Source organism: Ananas comosus, unplaced genomic scaffold (assembly GCF_001540865.1).
Source record: "Ananas comosus cultivar F153 unplaced genomic scaffold, ASM154086v1, whole genome shotgun sequence".
Lineage (NCBI taxonomy): Eukaryota > Viridiplantae > Streptophyta > Magnoliopsida > Poales > Bromeliaceae > Ananas > Ananas comosus.
In genome coordinates, this window is record NW_017890515.1 from 16,271 (window position 1) to 37,997 (window position 21,727).

General features: G+C 43.6%; 3 long non-coding RNA genes across 4 annotated transcripts; 1 reads left to right on the plus strand and 2 right to left on the minus strand.

The window, feature by feature from the left end:
- Positions 1-8,483: 8,483 nt before the first annotated feature.
- LOC109703763 lies at positions 8,484-10,613 on the minus strand. Its single transcript, XR_002214005.1, has 3 exons — positions 10,556-10,613; positions 10,376-10,439; positions 8,484-8,515 (listed from the first exon to the last, which is right to left on the minus strand). It is a non-coding gene; the product is annotated as an uncharacterized LOC109703763 (long non-coding RNA).
- Positions 10,614-11,864: 1,251 nt separating this feature from the next.
- LOC109703765 lies at positions 11,865-14,033 on the plus strand. Its single transcript, XR_002214006.1, has 2 exons — positions 11,865-11,924; positions 13,831-14,033. It is a non-coding gene; the product is annotated as an uncharacterized LOC109703765 (long non-coding RNA).
- Positions 14,034-17,820: 3,787 nt separating this feature from the next.
- On the minus strand, positions 17,821-21,201 carry LOC109703766. 2 transcript variants are annotated; one of them, XR_002214008.1, is made up of 4 exons: positions 21,103-21,201; positions 20,937-21,005; positions 20,757-20,820; positions 17,821-18,222 (listed from the first exon to the last, which is right to left on the minus strand). It is a non-coding gene; the product is annotated as an uncharacterized LOC109703766 (long non-coding RNA). The 2 variants fall into 2 exon arrangements; XR_002214007.1 differs by lacking the exon at positions 17,821-18,222 and adding an exon at positions 18,866-18,897.
- Between the last annotated feature and the right edge of the window lie 526 nt (positions 21,202-21,727).

The window sequence follows — 21,727 nt, forward strand, 5'->3', positions numbered from 1 at the left end:
AGGCGGATTAAACCGCATAAACGCCGTCAGTCCTACTAACGATTGCTTGTGCTCGGCCCTTGTTGCAGTCGAATCAGAATCAGACGGCCCAGAAACCACTGGAGGGATAATCACTGAAGGGGGGGGGGCACAATCGCTGGCGGATCAGGTATAGGTGCATCTTGACTCCCAGATGCTGGTGTTGTCGCCTGTTGCGACACTAGATCCTGTAACCTCCTTATGTTCTCTTCCTGCCTCTGCATAGCTCCAACCAACGCGCTCACCGGAGCACGTAGCTCCTGAACTTCTCTAGATCCAGTCTGCTCTGGCATCCTAGAAGGTGATGCCAGAGTGGATCTCGTCGCACGTCGCGACTTTCTCTTGAAATAAACCATTTACACTAGTAAAACAATACCAATCAGGCGAAAGCAATCAAGTGTATTTATACTCAACTCTTAGCTTTATGTTGTGGGCCCCCAACATAACTCCTTTAGTTGTATATAAATAACACTTGGATCAGCCCCTAATTAATATTAGAGACTTACTAACAACTAACCAAATTAATTTAGCTTTCGCTATCATTAGATTCGCGCCACTCGCGTTCCTAGTTTCTAGGTTTCCATTCCTAAGTCCCCTAGGTCAGCCTAGACTTTCACTATCACTTGCTCTGATACCACTCTATCTGTCACGTCCCGCTATCGCCAATTTGGTCGATCCGGGCCCGTACACAGACGCCGAACGAACAGCACCTCCTCTGTTCGCCCAAGGCTCAACAACAACGAATACATGTATAAAGAAATAAACAATTCCCAGGATCACATTTCAATATACATGGCTTGCACGAAGGCAAGCAACAATCACAAGTGATAGTAAGTCTAACTAAACATGAAATCCACTGTAATTTAAAACTTTACATAACTGAAACATTTAGTTATTACATGCTTTATATACAATCATTTACATGTCTCTGTACATCGAAATAGATAATACATGAACCCAAAATGGTATACCACTAGTACTCGGGTGTCCACTAGCTAGGCTGCTGGCTCTTGCCTCGATCCTCGGCCTCAAAACCCGCACTGGAACCTGTATGGTTAGTGGTGTGAGAACTACAAGAAAGTTCCCAGTGGGTTCGGCTGCCGACTTCGCCGACTCACCCACTAGGTCTATTCAGGCATATGTAGGCAAGAAAAGTAAGCAAATAGTAACCAACTATAACATGTAACTACTACAATGCCTGTACAAAGCTGAAAGAAGTAACAGATATGAAAACTGTAAATATGCATGCATGCTTTTCATTAACTTTACCTAATCTTTTGATTAACCCTCTGGTTAACAGCTGGACAAGTACGTTAGTCCATAAATTTACCCAATTCAGTGGTTAACCCTTTGGTTAACAATAACTCACCAACGAAATCCCTCACGGGCCCTAAGCTGCCTCCCGATGGGACCGTCTGTCGGACAAGTACGTTAGTCCTGGGGCTAGTACGTTAGCCCAACAAGTGACTACTCCGGAGCTCACTGCCTGGGGGGAGCGACCACCACCAAGCTAAGAAAACAGACTATGTGAGTAAGATCTGATCCCCTTTTAGAGGATTCAACTGACAACAATGTCACAATTTAACTCTAACTAGTTCTTTATACTAGTTTCATAATTGCATTTCTCGATGCTAACCAAATCTCTAATCATGATGTCACCAAGTTTACTATTGTCTTAGTCCTTTACAGTTTCATAATTTCACTGTTTATCTCACAATGCTATCCAATTCTCTAGTTAGAATGTCACCAAGTTTACTATTGTCAAAGTCCATGCATTCATAGGGTTCTATGTCCACAATCTAAGGTTCACAAATTCTCATTGTTGATAGGAATTCACATTTTCACTCGCTCAATGCCAAACACCCTATAATGCGTGACTACAAATATAAATATGCTCAACGAAGAATTATAGACATAAAAGGTGATTCAAAGAGTTCGGATAGCACCACCCACCTGTAGTGGTGTCAATCAACTAAAATCCACGTCTCGGAAAGCGTCGAGACTATCTCTCGCGACTCCATGCAATTAGGACTAGAACGGCCGCTACCGTAATTAGCGCGTCGTCGACCTGTCGGAAAGTCAAATTAGACTCTTGGGCACGTTTACTTTTCACTTATAAAGGATTAGAAAAGATTAAACTAGAGTCAATACTCATATTTTACAAATTAGCATTTCAATGCTATATAAAACGGCAACTATAGCCGAAAAACTTCTTTTTGGCGATATCTTCGCGTAGGAGCGACGGATTGCCGAACCGACTTCGCCAGCGCGTTTCTTTTACCCCCAATTAGGTTTGTACGCGGTCAATTTCATGTCAGGGCTTCTATCCTGCAAAAGTGCATTATTGGGGTCAATTTTCAATACAAACCCATTTCAATGCAATTTCACAATTACATCGAGTTCTTTCAACTCGTTCTTTCTCTTTTTCTTTCTTTCATTTTTCCTCTCTTCTATTTCTTTTTCTTTCTTTCTTCCTTACTTGCTTTCTTTCTTTTCTTTCTTTCTTTCTTTCTTTCTTTTCTTCCTTTCTTTCTTTTCCCTGCTGCAGTTTCTTTCTTTTCTTTCTTCCCTGCAGCTGAAGCTACTGCTGCTGCTGAAGCTCCTGCTGCTGCTGCTCACTGCCTGCTGCTGAAGCTGCTGCTGCTACTCCCTGCGCAAGCTGCTGAAGCAGCTGCTGCTGACTGCTGCTGAAGCAGCAGCTGCTGCTGAAGCTGAGGCTGCTGCTGCTGCTCCTGCTGATGCGCAGGGCTGCTGCGCAAGCTGCTGCTGACAGCAGCTACCACTGCTGACTGCCAAGCTGCTACTGAGTGCTTGCTGCTGCTGCTGATTGCTTGCTCTGCTGCTGCTGCTGCCTGCTTGCCCTGCTGCTGCTGACTGCTCAGCAGCAGGCTGAGCTGCTGTTGCTACTCAGCTCAGCAGGGCTGAGCTGCTGATGCTGCTGCTGCTGTTATTGCAGCTGCTGCTGATGCTAACTGCTGAAGCTACTGCTGCTACAACCAGTAGCAGCAGGGAGAGATGAGAGGGAGAGAGATGCAGGGAGAGGTTAAACTTACCTCTTTTCATCTTCTTTCTTTTCTCTTCTTCTTCTTCTTCCTCTCTTTTCTTTTCTTCTCTTCTTTCCTCCTTCTCTCTCTCTACGTAGACAGAATAGAGAGGTGGCAGAGGGGATAAGGATGGAGGGGAGCCTGGCTGGTTAGTGGAATTCCACTAAACCTGTCCAAGTTACCAAAATGCCCCTCGACTTATCCGTTTCGCGACACGGATCAAATACCTTTCGCAGGCCCTTCCGAAAGTCCGATTGAGCTCAAATTTGACAGGAATGTTCGTTTTTACTTAACAAGTCCACTGAAATTTTAACATTTCAGTTTCGACCCCGTTTGGTCACTGCGAACTGTCCCGAACTGTAATCTTTATCAGATAACTTTCAGATGCTATTTCTCTCTCTACAGGTGTCAGAAAAATCTGAAACTTCAAATCTAGCCTCATAAAAATGTTCCTGACATCTCTCCCAATTTTCATAATTTTCTGACACTGTGCATTTTCTACTAATTTTCTCAGTCCCGTTCTTTACAGAAAATTCTAAAGTTTTCGTTTTTGCTCCGATTTCACCCAAACATGTCCAAAAGATACCAAGGGACCTTCACAAGCTACCAATCCAATTTGGAAGCAATTCCTTTGCATTTTGACATTATTTGGTTCATTTCGACCAAATCGACTACAAAATTCAGCATTCGAGTTACCAGGACAATTGGAGTTCTTTTGTCACTTCTTTTCCACTTGTATCTATTCCCACACTTCCAGAGTGTGTCAATGACTGATCTCAAGCTTCTAATTCAGTTTAGAAGTCTTTAATTTCCATTTTAGCATTATTGTGCCCACTTTGATCACAATTAGCTTCTAATCAAGTTTCAGTTATTAACATGCCAAACGTTCGGGAACCGGTTCCTCCTCACCAGAGACCGGTTGCATCACAACCACCCGCCAGCCCAGCCTGATGGGACCGGTCCCTCCCTACCAGGGACCGGTCCCCGAGAGCATTTCTGCTCCAGTGCAGATTTTGCACTGGTGCTCCCGCGGACCCTTCTTTAATGCACTTTATGCATTATAATCGCCTTCGGACTTTCCGAAGCCTACACCCTCGACGAATAGTCGATTCTAATCGAAGTCTAATCCTCAGATTTCGAGAATTCGCTTCCCTTACATTCTCCCCACCTTAAAAGAGTTTCGTTCTCGAAACGAACTCAACGATATTAAATTCATCCAAATTTAAACTCTAAACTCATACCTCGGCTCAATCCTCAAATAAGTGAGGATGATTTGCTCTCATCTCCTCCTCGAGCTCCCAGGTGGCTTCACGGTCGCCATGATTGCTCCACCGGACTCGAACATAGGGAATTTCGCGACTTCTCAACTTGTGCACTTCTCGAGCTAGAATCTCCACCGGAAACTCTTCGTAACTCATATCTTCCTGTAATTCCGGTGGCTCGTAGACCAAGACGTGCTCAGGGTCATGCACATACTTGCGGAGATTGGAGACGTGGAATACATTGTGCACACCCGCGAGCTTGGGTGGCAACGCAAGCCGGTAAGCCACCGTCCCAATCCGCTCCAAAACCTCGTAGGGACCAATATAACGAGGACTCAACTTCCCTCGCACCCCGAATCTTTTCACGCCTCTCATCGGCGAAACCTTCAAGAATACACGGTCACCCACCGCGAATTCCAAGTCTCTACGGCGCTTATCCGAATAACTTTTCTGTCGAGATTGCGCCGTGAGCAATCTCTTGCGAGCAAGGTGGACTTTCTCCTCCGCCTCTCGCAACACGTCGGGACCGAACTCCGCTCGCTCGCCCACATCACTCCAATGAATGGGAGATCGGCACTTCCGCCCATACAGAGCCTCGAACGGTGCCATCCCCACACTCGCATGATGACTATTGTTGTAGGCGAACTCGGCCATCGGCAGGTGCCTACACCAACTCCCCTTGTAATCAATGGCACACGCCCGCAACATATCCTCCAAGGTCTGAATGGTTCTCTCTGTCTGCCCATCAGTCTGAGGATGAAAGGCGTGCTGAACTCGAGTCGCGTGCCAAGGGCCTCCTGTAGGCTTCTCCAAAAGTGTGAAGTGAACTTGGGGTCTCGATCTGACGCAATCGACCTCGGCACCCCATGTAGCCTCACAATCTCATCGAGGTATACTTGCGCGAGCTTCTCACCTGCCCAAGTATTGTGGATCGGCAGGAAGTGCGCTGATTTCGTCAAGCGATCCACAATTACCCAAATCGCGTCGTGGCCGCCCGTCGAACGAGGTAAGCCGACGATGAAGTCCATCGATATGTCATCCCATTTCCAGACGGGAACAGATAAACTTTGCAGCTTCCCCGCTGGAAACCGGCGCTCCGCCTTCACCTGTTGGCATACTAGACACCTCGCTACGAAGCGCCCAATATCGGTTTTCATTCCCGGCCACCAGTATAGTGTCTTCAGCTCGTGAAACATCTTGGTGCCGCCCGGGTGGTCGACATAAGGAGACCAATGCGCTTCTTGCAAAATCAGTTTGCGAAGCTCCTCGTCATTTGGCACACACCACCGGTTTCGGAACCGTAGTGCACCACTAGCATCCACGCTGAAATCCCCGCCACGGCCACTTTCAACATTGTGCCGTACCTTCTGGAGATTCGGGTCCGTCGACTGCAAATTCTTGATCTTCTCCAATAAGGTCGGTTGGACCACTAACGTCATCAACCTAGTCGGAATTTCCGGAGCCACCACCTCCAGATCCATCTTCCCCATTTGCAATTGTAGGGCGTCTGATTGGTAACCCACAAGGCGAGGTTCTCCGCCGACTTCCGACTAAGTGCATCCGCGACTGCGTTCGCTTTTCCGGGGTGGTAAAGGATATCAACATCGTAATCCTTAAGCAACTCCAACCACCTCCGTTGTTCAGCTCCTTTTGGGTAAACAGATACTTTAAACTTTTATGGTCGGTGTAGATCTCGCAATGAGCACCATATAAATAGTGTCTCCAAAGCTTCAAAGCGAAGATCACCGCCGCCAACTCCAGATCATGTATGGGGTAGTTCTTCTCGTAGCTTTTCAATTGACGGGACGCGTAAGCAATAACCCTCCCGCCTTGCATTAGCACACACCCCAGACCCAGATAGGACGCATCGCTATAAACTACATAATCCTCACCCTGCACGGGTAAGGCGAGTACCGGAGTTGAAGTTAACCTTTCCTTCAACTCTTTAAAACTCCGGTCACACTCGTCACTCCAAATAAATCGGGTGCCTTTCTGCGTCAGACGGGTGAGTGGAATCACAATCTTCGAGAAGCCCTCCACAAACCGTCGGTAGTAACCTGCCAGCCCAACAAAACTGCGGACCTCAGCAACGTTCGTCGGGCGCGGCCAACTCTGAATAGCCTCTACCTTCCTCGGGTCAACAGAAACACCGCCCTCGGAAATAACATGTCCAAGAAAAGCAACTTCCCGAAGCCAGAAGTCACACTTTTTCAGCTTTGCGTACAACTTCTTCTCCCGAAGGATTTGAAGTACAACACGCAAATGCTTCGCATGCTCCTCCTCACTGTGCGAATAGACCAAGATGTCGTCTATAAAGACTACGACAAATCGATCCAGACACTCCTTGAACACCCGGTTCATTAAGCTCATAAATGCTGCCGGGGCATTTGTAAGCCCAAATGGCATCACGGTGAACTCGTAGTGTCCATACCGTGTGCGAAACGCGGTCTTCGAAACATCCTCCGGCTTAATCTTCAATTGATGGTATCCGGATTGAAGGTCAATCTTCGAGTACACTCGCGACCCCTGTAACTGATCAAACAAGTCATCGATGCGGGGTAACGGGTACTTGTTCTTCACCGTGACCTTATTCAACTCGCGGTAATCCACGCAAAGTCGAAAGGATCCATCCTTCTTACGCACAAACTATACCGGGGCTCCCCACGGTGACACGCTCGGCCTAATGAATTCCTTGTCAAGAAGATCCTGCAACTGATCCCTCAACTCCCTTAGCTCAGCCGGCGCCATGCGATACGGGGCCTTAGATATCGGTGCGGTCCCGGGAAGCAAGTCAATCATGAACTCAATTTCCCGGTCAGGCGGCATCCCCGGTAGCTCTGCCGGAAACACATCCGGAAACTCTCGCACAACCTCCAATTCCTCCAGAGCCGGCACCACTCGGTCGACTTCCATAACGGTTGCCAAGTAAGCCGTACAACCGCTATTAACTAGCTTCCTCGCTCTTGTCGCGGACACCGTCGCGGCGAAATACGAACTCTTGCAAGCTCGATACACGAACTCCTCGTGTCCTGGCTCCCGGAAGGTGATCACTCTAGTCTTGCAGTCGATAGACACATAATACTTCGAGAGCCAGTCCATGCCCAAAATGACATCGAACTCCTTCAACCTCTTAAGCACCAACAGGTCGACCGGCATAATCCAGTCACCTACTTGTACTGGGCACGCCAAACACCGCTTCCTAACGAGGAATGCTCGTCCGGGTCCTTCTACACGCCAAACACTTTCCCCGAGACTAATCTCAATATCATGCACTTGTGCAAATGATCGGTTAATAAACGAGTGAGAGGCGCCAGTATCAAAAAGAGCTCTTCCTCGAACACCATTAACCAACACCATACCTGCCACTACGTTGCGCTCCTCGGCTTCAGCGGGCTCCTCTTCTTGCACTTGAGCGGCATACATCCTTCCGCTCGGAGCCGATCGTGCAGGCTCAGGTTGACGTGGTGCCGCCACACGTCCAGCCGGCGCCGCAGCAGGTGGTATAGCATAACGAGCCGGAATAGCCGGGGCTGATGCAACAGATGGAGCAGGTAAAGCCCCTCCTTGAGGGCAGTCATGTATGAGGTGCCCTGCTTGCCCGCACCTAAAGCATTTTCCTCGGCGCTGCTCACACACACCAGGTCGGTGGTCACCGCCGCAAAAGATACACCGCTGTGCTCCACGGCCCTTGGGTTGCAATTGTGGATACTTCGGGGGCCTTCTAGAACTCGATTGTCCACCCGAACCACCGCCCGGTCGCTTCGTCCCTTTATCCTTCTCGAACGCCTCACGAGTCCTCACGCTCGCAGGCGTTCCCGTGCTCAACCCACAAGGCACGGTCCAAAGCCTCCGCAAAAGTGTCACGCCCGGGTACCAGCGGAAGCATATCCGGTCGCGTGCACAGACCCGCCGTGTACACTACAACTCAAGTATACACAAGGCGTCTACAAACCATATAGTAAAAGCATATGATTCTAACTAGGTAATCAGAGCAAGACTTTTAAGCTTAAACTTATACAATCCAAACCTTAAAACAGGAAATAAGAATAAAGTACAATTTACAAGAACTTAATATACATCTCTGTACTAAACTACATAAACTGGTGGAGGTCGTCTAGTACACGTCCAAAAGGCTCTAGCTAGCCGCAGACCCCTCGCCAAGAACCCTAGCCTTTCCCGGGGTGGAAGGCTCTGTAAAAACAACAACAAAGAGGGCGTGAGAACTATTAAACAATAGTTCCCCAGTGGGTAAGCCGCCGAGAGTGGCGAAGTACACCACTAGGTCAACTGTGGCATGAGTAGATAGCAGCGAATAAGCGAGTAAATGCAGATAATACAATAAGCAATTATATGCAACAGATATGAAAGTAAACTACTCATGCTATTTGCTCAACCATAAATAAATAACAATAGATTGCAGGTATCAGTTATCATGATAGATTCCATCAATTATATTACTTGACAATTTAACCAAACATATATCAGAATGTATGCAAGATAATTCACTTTACTGAAATTACAGATGATATCATGTAATTACCTTGTTCCATAGCAAGAAAAAGACATAATGTCATTCATTATGTTACTAACCAATCATGATGTCAACTTCTAGATTGTTCATCACTAAGCTCACTTTAGATGTCAACTTTCTAGTATGTTCATCAATAAGTTCACTTAACCCAAGACATATAGTAACTTTACTACTCTGTCCAGCTAAGGTCAAAGTACTTGACATAATCCAATTTCCAACGGACTTACACAAGGTAAGTTCAAGCCGCGCCGTGCCTAATGGCCCCGTGGTAGACAACATCCCCACTCTAGGGATGAGCCTCCCCCACGGCATTCCATTTCGGCACTCACTTCGTACATTTGCGAGCATCTGTCGCTAAGCTGTTCGGGAGTGCTGGCTTGGGGGGGAGCGACCCCGCAAGCGTGTGCAAACGCGCACAATGGCATGTAAGCCGTAGTCCACAGTACCAGTCTCACAACAACATCATGTCCCTGATATGGAATCTCAACTCAAGCCATTCCGGAACGCGGGGCTTGGGGGGCGCGACCCCCGCAAGCATGTACGAAAGAGCATAATGGCATGCTAGCCATAATCCAAGGTACAAATATCTCAACAGCATCATGTCTCTGACATGGAATCTCAACTCGACCCAAGGTTGGCACTGTAGTACCCAATCATAAGTCACTATCAACAACTTGTTGATAAGATTCTACCAGTCGTTAATATAACTTGACAAGTTAAAGCTTTACATCACACTAGTGATTCTATCAGGCTATACCTGGTCAGTCACTCACAATCTCTCACTACTCCTTACACATAAGGAAAGTGGTTCACTAAGGTTCTATTCATAGACCCATGGCACATATCCTGTAGTCCAATATAAATCTCTACTTGACTATACAAGTACGTTATCATATCCAAATCTAGTTATTTACTAGATTATATTCAGTTGAATAATCATTCAAGTTATGCCATCATATGAAAGTCTAGTTACTTACTAGAACATATACCATAATACAAGTCTATCATGTGAAAATAGAAACTAACAAGGTAATGCAAGCAAGTAAAACAAGCGATAAAACACTCTTCACATGATCTCTATGCCATTCATTCTACAATTAGAAATGCATATGCCAAACAAAGGCCTTTACCTGATCTTTCAGAATATAGCAATTTTACTTGCTATATAACATTGCATAACTCAATCCTAAATACATTAATCTCTTTGTTGTTCAACAGAACTAATTAGTCCATTCACGAACTTACATTATATCCTCTTGGGTAATATCAAGCTAAAATTGCATCTGCAAGCTACTAGTATCATGAATCCATAGTACTTAACAGGTAACCATGTAGAATGGACAAGTCATGAATCTTTCATTACCATTTAAAGATACTATCACTTCTGATATGATCTACATATCAGTGCATGTCTCAATGCCTTAAACTATACATATATTCACATGAATATGAATAACTTCAACTCAGATGTCAAAGGAGACATAGAGGGAATTCACCCATTTCGGGAAGGTCCGACCCACCTATCACCAAGCTCAATCCAGCCAAAAGGAGTCCCGAACCCTGCTCAACGGAGCCTCGACGCTGCTGAAAACGAAACACGAAAAGCGCATCAAAACTACGGCCGAAATGTCCAATTTCGGTACAATTTGCACTTAGTACAAAGTAATAACTTGAATCCCTATTTTGGGTTCAGTTAATACCTCAAATTAAGTTTCCAAAAGGCCCTCCAATGCCAGTCGAAGACAGTCCAAGAGTCAAATACCCTCTGTAAGGTACCGGACTTCTAAAATCATGAGGTTACGGTGTCCATTTGGTTGGAGAGCCATTTGAATGGTTCCGGTAAGGTTGCGGTGTAATGTAATATATCGAATTTAAATATAAAAAAAAATAGAAATAAATAAAAATAGTATGAGATACTATTTTTATTGGATTTAGAGAAGTGAAATATAAGTTGAATAACCTGTGCTGAAATCGGAGCGAAAACAGAAGATTTAGAATTTTCTGTGAGAAACGGGACAGATAAATTAGCAGAAAATGCACAGTCTCAGAAAATTATGAAAATTGGCAGAGATGTCAGAAATATTTTTATGAGGCTAGATTTAAGGTTTCATATTTTTCTGACACCCGTAGAGCGAGAAATAAAAATCTGATAGCTATCTAATAAAGATTGCAGTTCGGTACAGTTTTCAGTGACCAAACGAGGTCGAAACTGAAATATTAAAATTTCTTTGGACGTACGAAGTGAAACCGAACCTGCCTGCCAAATTTGAGCTCAAACGGACATCCGGAAGAGCTCCAACGAAATTTATCAGATTTCAAGCTGCCCGGGAGTGAATAGTGTCGGGTGCATTATAAAGAAGCTGATGCTTCTTCTTCTTTCTCCTTCAGCCCGAGCACGCCCACACCCACGCACGCATGGAGTAGAGAGAGAAACCCTCCTTCCTCTCTCTAGATATCTCTCTCATCTCTCTAAATCTCTCTCTAAAAATTGGAGGGTTGGTGGAGAAGATGCTTACGAACGCGTTGGGAGCGACGGATCGGGCTTTCGTGCGGCCGTTGGAGCGGTGTGTGGTCGTCGCGGCGTTCACATTGAGGTAAGCTTTTAGGATTTGGCTTAATCCTTAATTCTAAGTGTTCTAATAGCCTCTAATGAGCATTCTAAACATGTTTGCTCCATTTAATTTGGATTATTTGGAGATTAATTCATGTTAGGCTTAGAAAATGGGGTTTTGTAAAATATGAGGGTTTGATCTCATTTGACCCTCCGTAAACCAAATTGCTAGGTAAACGAACGCGTTGGCGAAGACGGTTCGGCAATCCGACGAGCCGTTAAAAAGTTATTAAAGAAATGGATGTTTAGGCTTCGGGTCCGCCGGGAGGGCCGAGGCGATATCGTAAATTCATGAAAACGGATTTGAAGCATCGTACCAAGAAACCGAAGACCTTTAATTTTCAGGATTTCGGATCGGAGGTCGTTTGGTGGTCGCGCGCGGATTGGGTCAAGCCGAGCGGCGTGCGCCGCGGGAGGCCGATTGCAAGTGACGACAAGCAATCGGAACGCGATAAAAGGTGGGGGAGTGCCATCCCGAAGTCATCGGGCTTCTTCCTATGTCTTAGTGCTTTATCCGTTCACATGTAGCATATTGTATGTTGCTATGCATTATAGGATGACAATACATGCATTCCTAATCCTTATATGATGTTTATGATCAATATAGGTATTATGATATGGAATATATGATGTAATGGACATAAGGATTATGAGATGACATTGGTAAACCTATGATGCTAAATGAAAGAAGAACCTAGTGTTGTTGTAATTAAAGACATAGTTTACAAGTGGCATTGAACTCATTGTGCTAAAAACACATATGACTTGAGCTAGTAATGGATTGGTTGTTGCACTAGAAACTTCTAGTAACGTTGATCAAGTTGCATATTGGGATATTGCATTATAGGGTACTAGTTGGCAATTGTTACATGTCATGGCATGCTAGTGAGAGTGTAGTGTTACTTGATTAATACTTGTACCTAGTATGCATGAGATTGGGACTTAATGTGGTGAAACCCTATAAGGGCATGATTAATGTAGGGTTAAACTTAGTTGAGTACATTAATCGATCAAGTTGCATATTGTATTTATTGCATATAGGTGCTAGATGATTATGGTTATTGCTTGTATTTGCATGCTAGTAGCTATACATCTTGATGATTGATCCATGAACTAGTATGCATGAGAACCTAGACCCTATATGTGAGATGATTAATGCTTATGTTGCTAAAGAACTAGTATGATGTAACTAGTGTTGAAATGAGTCTAAATGACGAGTGGCATCTAGTTTAGAAAACTATGATGAGTGGCATATGATTGTTGATAACCTTGACATGAGAACCTTAGTGTAGTTGAAACACTATGAGATTGGGTACAAGAACACCTTGATTCCATGATGAGATTACCCTTAGAGGGTAGGTTGCTGTTGCTCGTGAGATGATCACGCTCACATTGCCTGTCTGCGCTTGGTGGGGTCGCTCCCCCCAGGTTGTGCGCTCCGGAGTTTGGTCACTAGAGAGGCAGCCCTGCTTGCTGCTCGGATAGCCGCTTGTTATCCGCAGGCGTACTCGGGGATCGACCAGCTAGGCATCCCTAGGAGATTGATATGTGAGCCTTGCTTGTGAACCTTGTGTTCACCACGAGATTTGGTTACCTATTGAGTCATACTCATTATTGTTGTTCATGATAGCTTGCTTCCATAGTTGTTGTTGTTGTTCATAGTAGCTTACTAGTGTTCATAGTAGCTTACTTATTGCTCATGCCTTCATGATATACTATTCCTTCACCTATGAGATTTGAGTACCTATTGAGTCATACTCATTATTGTTGTTCATGATAGCTTGCTTCCATAGTTGTTGTTGTTGTTCACCTATGAGATTTGAGTGGAGTAGCCCTGTACCTAGTAGGTCGAGATGTGAGTCGGGCAAAGTGCGGGGTAGCCTTTGCCTAGGACCTTGAGATGTGAGTCGGGCGAGGGGCGGGGTAGCTCTTTGCCTAGGGACTCACGAGATTGGGTCAGACCCTTGAGATATGAGTCGAGTGAGACAAGAGTGAGTTAGCTCTTCACCTACTAGATTTGAGATCTTAGGCAAGTTAGCCTAGCGGATTGGGTAATAACATGAATAGCATAAGAGTATTGCATTCATACCTTGATTAGACATAGTGCATTGCATAACTATGTTGTTGTTGTATTTATTTCACTGTTGAGGCATATTAGCATGATAGTAGATTGTTGCTAGATGATGTTCCATGCATACTTTGCATTTGATGGCATAATAGATATAGTAGTAGTATTTCCATATATCTTTCTATCTATCTATCTGTGCCAGCTTGGACCTAGTGGGAAGATCGGCGGAGTCGGCGGCCGAACCCACTGGGAACTATATTTATATAGTTCTCACCCCGTGTGGTTTTGGGGTACAGGTACACACGAGAGCGGATCGGCAGAGGATTGCGTTATGGGCTTAGCGCCCTAGTGCTAGTTGATAGTTTACTTTCCTATTTTGCATTAGAGTTACCCTATACATGTATTGAGAGTAGATGATGTATAGGATGTGAGGTATTTTGAGATAAATGTAAACTAATGTTTATCTTTTGAAGAATGTAAGCTTATATTCATAGTTTGGGAAAAGAATGCAAGTTGTAATTAAATGTATCGAGCTGAATGGTTGTAATAGAATAGTTAAGTATCTCTCTTTTGTTTCACTTGTATGTCTTCTACTTGTGACGCTTGCTCTTGTATTGTTCAGCACTGTTTGTGCTCTCGCTGTTGTTGCATGATCATGTATGTATTCAAGTTGATTTCCTGGGGACTTGTTGTACATGATCTCGTTGTTTAGCCTTGGGCGGACAGGGGAGGTGCTGTCCGTTCGGCGTCCGTTCGCCGCGCCCGAACCGTGCCAAATCGGTAGCGGCCTCGGGGCGGGGGCGTGACACCCTCTCGCTGCGAACAATACCGAAACGACGTCAATATAGTCGCTTATAAGCTATAATAGTCGAATTCCTGCAATTTCAGCCCTCTAACTGAAATTCTTGCTTACCTCAGGGTAGAACACCTTCTAAACTAGCCTCCCAGGTCACCAGAAGAGCTTAATGTGATTCGCAAACCTGCTGGGAAGAGAAAAGCTCAAACTGCATCAATTCGCTCGATTAATCCGCGTATAGTCCGAAATAACTTCATAAATAGCGGAACATCTCTAATAAGCTTTAAAGTAGCTTATCCCAGGTATAAGGAGGTTCATTCACAGCTAATTAACTCATATTTAATAGATGAATTCTCAGTTTAAGTCAGTTGGAAGCAAAACTCAAAATCAATAATCAAATCGACGAATAGAACGCCGATAACGGAAAAATCGAGTCGTTTACCTTCTCAAGCTTCCAACCAGTGAACTGCTGGTCCAGAGCTGTGAAAAGCCTTCCAAAACACACTCCCGCACGTCCACGTAAGCTCTGCGACGCTCGTAAACAGTGAAGAACAAGCGCGGCGACGAAAACGAGCGAAATCGGCGATTTCGACGTAGAGAGAGAAAAACCCTAGAGAGAGAGAGAAAAGAAGATGGAAGAACACTCCTCTGATCTCTAGCAACCTCCACAGAGCTCCTGGAGTCGTGCTGGGTCAAGTAGATAGGGATCAAGATGTGAAATGACCAAAAGACCCTTGCTGCCACGTTTCTGCCAGTCTGTACCGGTACAAGGTGATGGCTGTACCGGTACAGCAAGCAGAAAAATGCTGATTTCGTCCATTCAATGCACTTTCTTACTTTTAACCCTTCAATCACTCTCTAACTTGTCCAAAAACTTGTCTAAGCCCTTTAGAAGATGTAGGGTAGTTCCACTTACCATTTCCCGCATTCGAACTTCGCGATTAACCAATTTCGAAGCATTGCAATTGATAAGGCATTTACGATGCAATTTTCCAATTCCAGTTACTTTCTTACTTCAGTAACGTGTCAAAACCTTTCTAAGGTCTATCAAATGTCGTAGCTCAGTTCCAATAGCCATTGCAACCCTTGAACTTGTCAATAGGCCCAGATTCAGTATATTACATTCACCCCTCCTAAATAAAAGTTTCGTCCGCGAAACTAGAACTGAATCTTCATTCGAAATCATCTAAAAAGGATGGAAAAGTCATTCCATCGTTGTTCATGAGTTCATATCACTGTCTCGCCATAAAAGCTCTTCTTTCATCCATAGAATCCATGATTTTTAATGGATGAAATTCTATTTCAACGTTTTCAATAATTCGAGGGTAAACTCCACCCTTCTCATCATGCTCATCTGCAGGGGTATAATCATTCATTCGATAAGAAGAATTCCAAGGGTACCCTTTGTTCAATAGTGCTTAGTAGTTACATTTGGTACCTATCCTGAGTTCCAAAGAATTATCATATATTAGCAGTGGAATTCTCAATCATCCACTGATTCTCAAAAGTCAAAACTCTTTAAAAGATTGCACTCCCAGCGCAATTCTATTCCAAGAGGAATTCATTTCCTATTTTCTCAAATAGGTTGAGGCTGAAGCCCAACTTGTCTCATCTTGATTATATAATTAGAGCGTAATCATTCCTTAATAGGCTTCCTAGGTTACCTCTGATATACAACTTGTGTTTTACAAGGTGATCAAATACCAATGATTACTTTGCATTATCCAGCAGTCATAACTTTCTCATACATCTTGTAGTTACTATATTCCTCAATTATAACTAGCTTGATAACGAACTAGTTATTCCTGGTAGTCCCCTTTCAATAGCAACTGAAATTGATTATCCATCAATCCATTAAAGGTGAATTCCTAATTCACTATTCAGCATTATATTCCAATACCTTAACATCATATTCATTCTGCCACTAGGCGACAAAGTCATATTAATGGATGTTGCTCCATGTTCACGCATATTCTCAGACAAATTCCATTTATGTTGTCTCTACAGCTTTACTATTTTCTTTACACCAATCATAAAGTAAATCATGACCATTTCATTATTGAGAAATTTTCCTCACATATCCAAATTCGATTTCCACTCAATCCTAAGCAAGCTCAAGTTAGAGCTTTACTTCTGCCAAAATCACTTGTGGCATCACTATTTGATCCTGTAAGTAGATCAGTTTAGACTTCTTGATACTGTTCTGAGAATGTGAGGCTCAAAGTATTCATTGTCCCAAATCCAATTTAGGCAATAGAGGGGAATTAATTTGTACTTCACCCATAAGTTCTCTATTGCTGTTACACTACATACTTTTCCATAAGCAGGGAAGAAATCTGAACAAAGCCTTTCGTTAGCCCACAATTAGAGCATCATCATTTGCTTCCCATTACACTGGGTTTACCCTGATATGACCATTATGAAGCTTAGTTCCAATATTCAAATCATACGAGAAGGAAACAAGTAGCTGGGTAATTTCTTCCTCAATATTCCAAGATGCATAGTGCCATTAGGAGAGTCTCATCTCAATCCTTTTAATTCATCTTCCTGATCAATCATTATCTGCCTTGCAGGATTCACCAAACAAACAACTGGATAAATCCTTCATAACCTTTTTCTATCATAGAAGACTGCAGCTTCCTCAGATTGCTACTCAATCTATAGCATGCATCCAATACTAAAGGCTGATCAAAAGATCATCAGATCTTGACTTAATCCAACCACTAATTATGTTTCTAATTGAAATCACGATATTCGACACATAGTCGAATAGCTCATCTAATCTCACCACAAATGAAATTACTTCACCAAAATGAAGCCCTAAGCATAAAACATTCTCTATTCATCAAGTTCACCATTTGTGACTTGTTTAGGAATAGCACAACCACTACTCAAGAACTACCTTTCACTTTGAGGGTTCTTACAATTTAACAGTATCAGCCAATTAGGCTCCAACCTTTCTATAATTACCTAATTTAGGTAAAATGACCATTCTCGCAATCAGCGAGGCTAAACCCTTTAAGATGCATTGCATGATGTTCAAAATTCCAAGGCGAATCAATTTAGTTCGCACGAACCATGGTATAAAGTATCTCCCAACTAAATTTCAATCCAAACCATTCTGTTCAATTAATCCTACATGCATTAAGGAGGGAATTGATGCTAATCGACTCGGCCAACAGCCGATCATAGTTGCAACTAAAGCAATCATTATGATCATATCGAATCATAGGAACATTGCATAAAGTACTACCTGCAGTAGTTATCCCTGTCGTCGTATCTGACTCTAAGATTCCGTCGGCGTACCTCCACTGGGTACTCTTTGCAACAAAGTCGGTGCAGATACCTTAGTCAACATGTTATTTCTTGGGCACTCAGAGCGAAAATGGCCCTCCTGACCACATACAAAACATTTTCCTTTCCGCTGAGGACACTTTGGGGGAACATGCAGACCTCCACAAATTACACATGGCCGTGGTGATCGACCACTCGATCTTCTTCGCTTAGAAAAAGAACCACGTTTCCAAGGTTGATTCTTCTTTAGTTTCCTTGATGATTCCCCGACATGTAATTGATCGCCCTTGGTAGCCTCTTTGGCTCTTTCAGTGTATTCCACACCTTTTCTTACGGTCAAAGTACGATCCGAAACCTCGTGGCATTTCTTGAGATCAGCCGTCTGTTGAATCAAGAGGGTCTCCAACCGTCTGATTCCTTCATCCTGTCGGCGCAAAGCCTCGGCTTGAAGTAGCGTCACATTCGCTTGTCGCTCCACCACTCCAACTAGAGTAGCCAGCTGCTCTTTTAATTCCCGAATCTCGCTAAATTCAGAAGGAGCACGTCTTTCGGGGTCGGATGTCTCAGTCGCCGTAGGGTGCATCTTCGATATTGCAAGCTGCAATAAACAAAATAGGCACAGGTTAAAACAACCCATGCTATCGTAGCCCCACTCAAAATTGTAAAATCCCAATCATGCGAAAGTAATGAAATGACCGCCCACTATTCCCCAATATCACGTTGTCGGCCGCCAACGTGATTTTGGAAGAACATAGAGGTTATTCATTTCAATCGAACTCCAACAATTTTGGAGTTATAAGTATAACCCAATCATAATACTTTCGCTCAACATAGTCGCAAAAAACCCCGTCCCTCACGTTCCTAATCCTGATCATCCAACTGGCCTAAGGTTTACTAGGTCCACTAAGACTCAACCCTAGGCTCTGATACCACTATAATCTGTCACGCCCGGGTACCAGCGGAAGCATATCCGGTCGCGTGCACAGACCCGCCGTATACACTACAACTCAAGTATACACAAGGCGTCTACAAACCATATAGTAAAAGCATATGATTCTAACTAGGTAATCAGAGCAAGACTTTTAAGCTTAAACTTATACAATCCAAACCTTAAAACAGAAAATAAGAATAAAGTACAATTTACAAGAACTTAATATACATCTCTGTACTAAACTACATAAACTGGTGGAGGTCGTCTAGTACACGTCCAAAAGGCTCTAGCTAGCCGCAGACCCCTCGCCAAGAACCCTAGCCTTTCCCGGGGTGGAAGGCTCTGTAAAAACAACAACAAAGAGGGCGTGAGAACTATTAAACAATAGTTCCCAGTGGGTAAGCCGCCGAGAGTGGCGAAGTACACCACTAGGTCAACTGTGGCATGAGTAGATAGCAGCGAATAAGCGAGTAAATGCAGATAATACAATAAGCAATTATATGCAACAGATATGAAAGTAAACTACTCATGCTATTTGCTCAACCATAAATAAATAACAATAGATTGCAGGTATCAGTTATCATGATGGATTCCATCAATTATATTACTTGACAATTTAACCAAACATATATCAGAATGTATGCAAGATAATTCACTTTACTGAAATTACAGATGATATCATGTAATTACCTTGTTCCATAGCAAGAAAAAGACATAATGTCATTCATTATGTTACTAACCAATCATGATGTCAACTTCTAGATTGTTCATCACTAAGCTCACTTTAGATGTCAACTTTCTAGTATGTTCATCAATAAGTTCACTTAACCCAAGACATATAGTAACTTTACTACTCTGTCCAGCTAAGGTCAAAGTACTTGACATAATCCAATTTCCAACGGACTTACACAAGGTAAGTTCAAGCCGCGCCGTGCCTAATGGCCCCGTGGTAGACAACATCCCCACTCTAGGGATGAGCCTCCCCCACGGCATTCCATTTCGGCGCTCACTTCGTACATTTGCGAGCATCTGTCGCTAAGCTGTTCGGGAGTGCTGGCTTGGGGGGGAGCGACCCCGCAAGCGTGTGCAAACGCGCACAATGGCATGTAAGCCGTAGTCCACAGTACCAGTCTCACAACAACATCATGTCCCTCACATGGAATCTCAACTCAAGCCACTCCGGAACGCGGGGCTTGGGGGGCGCGACCCCCGCAAGCATGTACGAAAGAGCATAATGGCATGCTAGCCATAATCCAAGGTACAAATATCTCAACAGCATCATGTCTCTGACATGGAATCTCAACTCGACCCAAGGTCGGCACTGTAGTACCCAATCATAAGTCACTATCAACAACTTGTTGATAAGATTCTACCAGTCGTTAATATAACTTGACAAGTTAAAGCTTTACATCACACTAGTGATTCTATCAGGCTATACCTGGTCAGTCACTCACAATCTCTCACTACTCCTTACACATAAGGAAAGTGGTTCACTAAGGTTCTATTCATAGACCCATGGCACATATCCTGTAGTCCAATATAAATCTCTACTTGACTATACAAGTACGTTATCATATCCAAATCTAGTTATTTACTAGATTATATTCAGTTGAATAATCATTCAAGTTATGCCATCATATGAAAGTCTAGTTACTTACTAGAACATATACCATAATACAAGTCTATCATGTGAAAATAGAAACTAACAAGGTAATGCAAGCAAGTAAAACAAGCGATAAAACACTCTTCACATGATCTCTATGCCATTCATTCTACAATTAGAAATGCATATGCCAAACAAAGGCCTTTACCTGATCTTTCAGAATATAGCAATTTTACTTGCTATATAACATTGCATAACTCAATCCTAAATACATTAATCTCTTTGTTGTTCAACAGAACTAATTAGTCCATTCACGAACTTACATTATATCCTCTTGGGTAATATCAAGCTAAAATTGCATCTGCAAGCTACTAGTATCATGAATCCATAGTACTTAACAGGTAACCATGTAGAATGGACAAGTCATGAATCTTTCATTACCATTTAAAGATACTATCGCTTCTGATATGATCTACATATCAGTGCATGTCTCAATGCCTTAAACTATACATATATTCACATGAATATGAATAACTTCAACTCAGATGTCAAAGGAGACATAGAGGGAATTCACCCATTTCGGGAAGGTCCGACCCACCTATCACCAAGCTCAATCCAGCCAAAAGGAGTCCCGAACCCTGCTCAACGGAGCCTCGACGCTGCTGAAAACGAAACACGAAAAGCGCATCAAAACTACGGCCGAAATGTCCAATTTCGGTACAATTTGCACTTAGTACAAAGTAATAACTTGAATCCCTATTTTGGGTTCAGTTAATACCTCAAATTAAGTTTCCAAAAGGCCCTCCAATGCCAGTCGAAGACAGTCCAAGAGTCAAATACCCTCTCGCTGCGAACAATACCGAAACGACGTCAATATAGTCGCTTATAAGCTATAATAGTCGAATTCCTGCAATTTCAGCCCTCTAACTGAAATTCTTGCTTACCTCAGGGTAGAACACCTTCTAAACTAGCCTCCCAGGTCACCAGAAGAGCTTAATGTGATTCGCAAACCTGCTGGGAAGAGAAAAGCTCAAACTGCATCAATTCGCTCGATTAATCCGCGTATAGTCCGAAATAACTTCATAAATAGCGGAACATCTCTAATAAGCTTTAAAGTAGCTTATCCCAGGTCTAAGGAGGTTCATTCACAGCTAATTAACTCATATTTAATAGCTGAATTCTCAGTTTAAGTCAGTTGGAAGCAAAACTCAAAATCAATAATCAAATCGACGAATAGAACGCCGATAACGGAAAAATCGAGTCGTTTACCTTCTCAAGCTTCCAACCAGTGAACTGCTGGTCCAGAGCTGCGAAAAGCCTTCCAAAACACACTCCCGCACGTCCACGTAAGCTCTGCGACGCTCGTAAACAGCGAAGAACAAGCGCGGCGACGAAAACGAGCGAAATCGGCGATTTCGACGTAGAGAGAGAAAAACCCTAGAGAGAGAGAGAAAAGAAGATGGAAGAACACTCCTCTGATCTCTAGCAACCTCCACAGAGCTCCTGGAGTCGTGCTGGGTCAAGTAGATAGGGATCAAGATGTGAAATGACCAAAAGACCCTTGCTGCC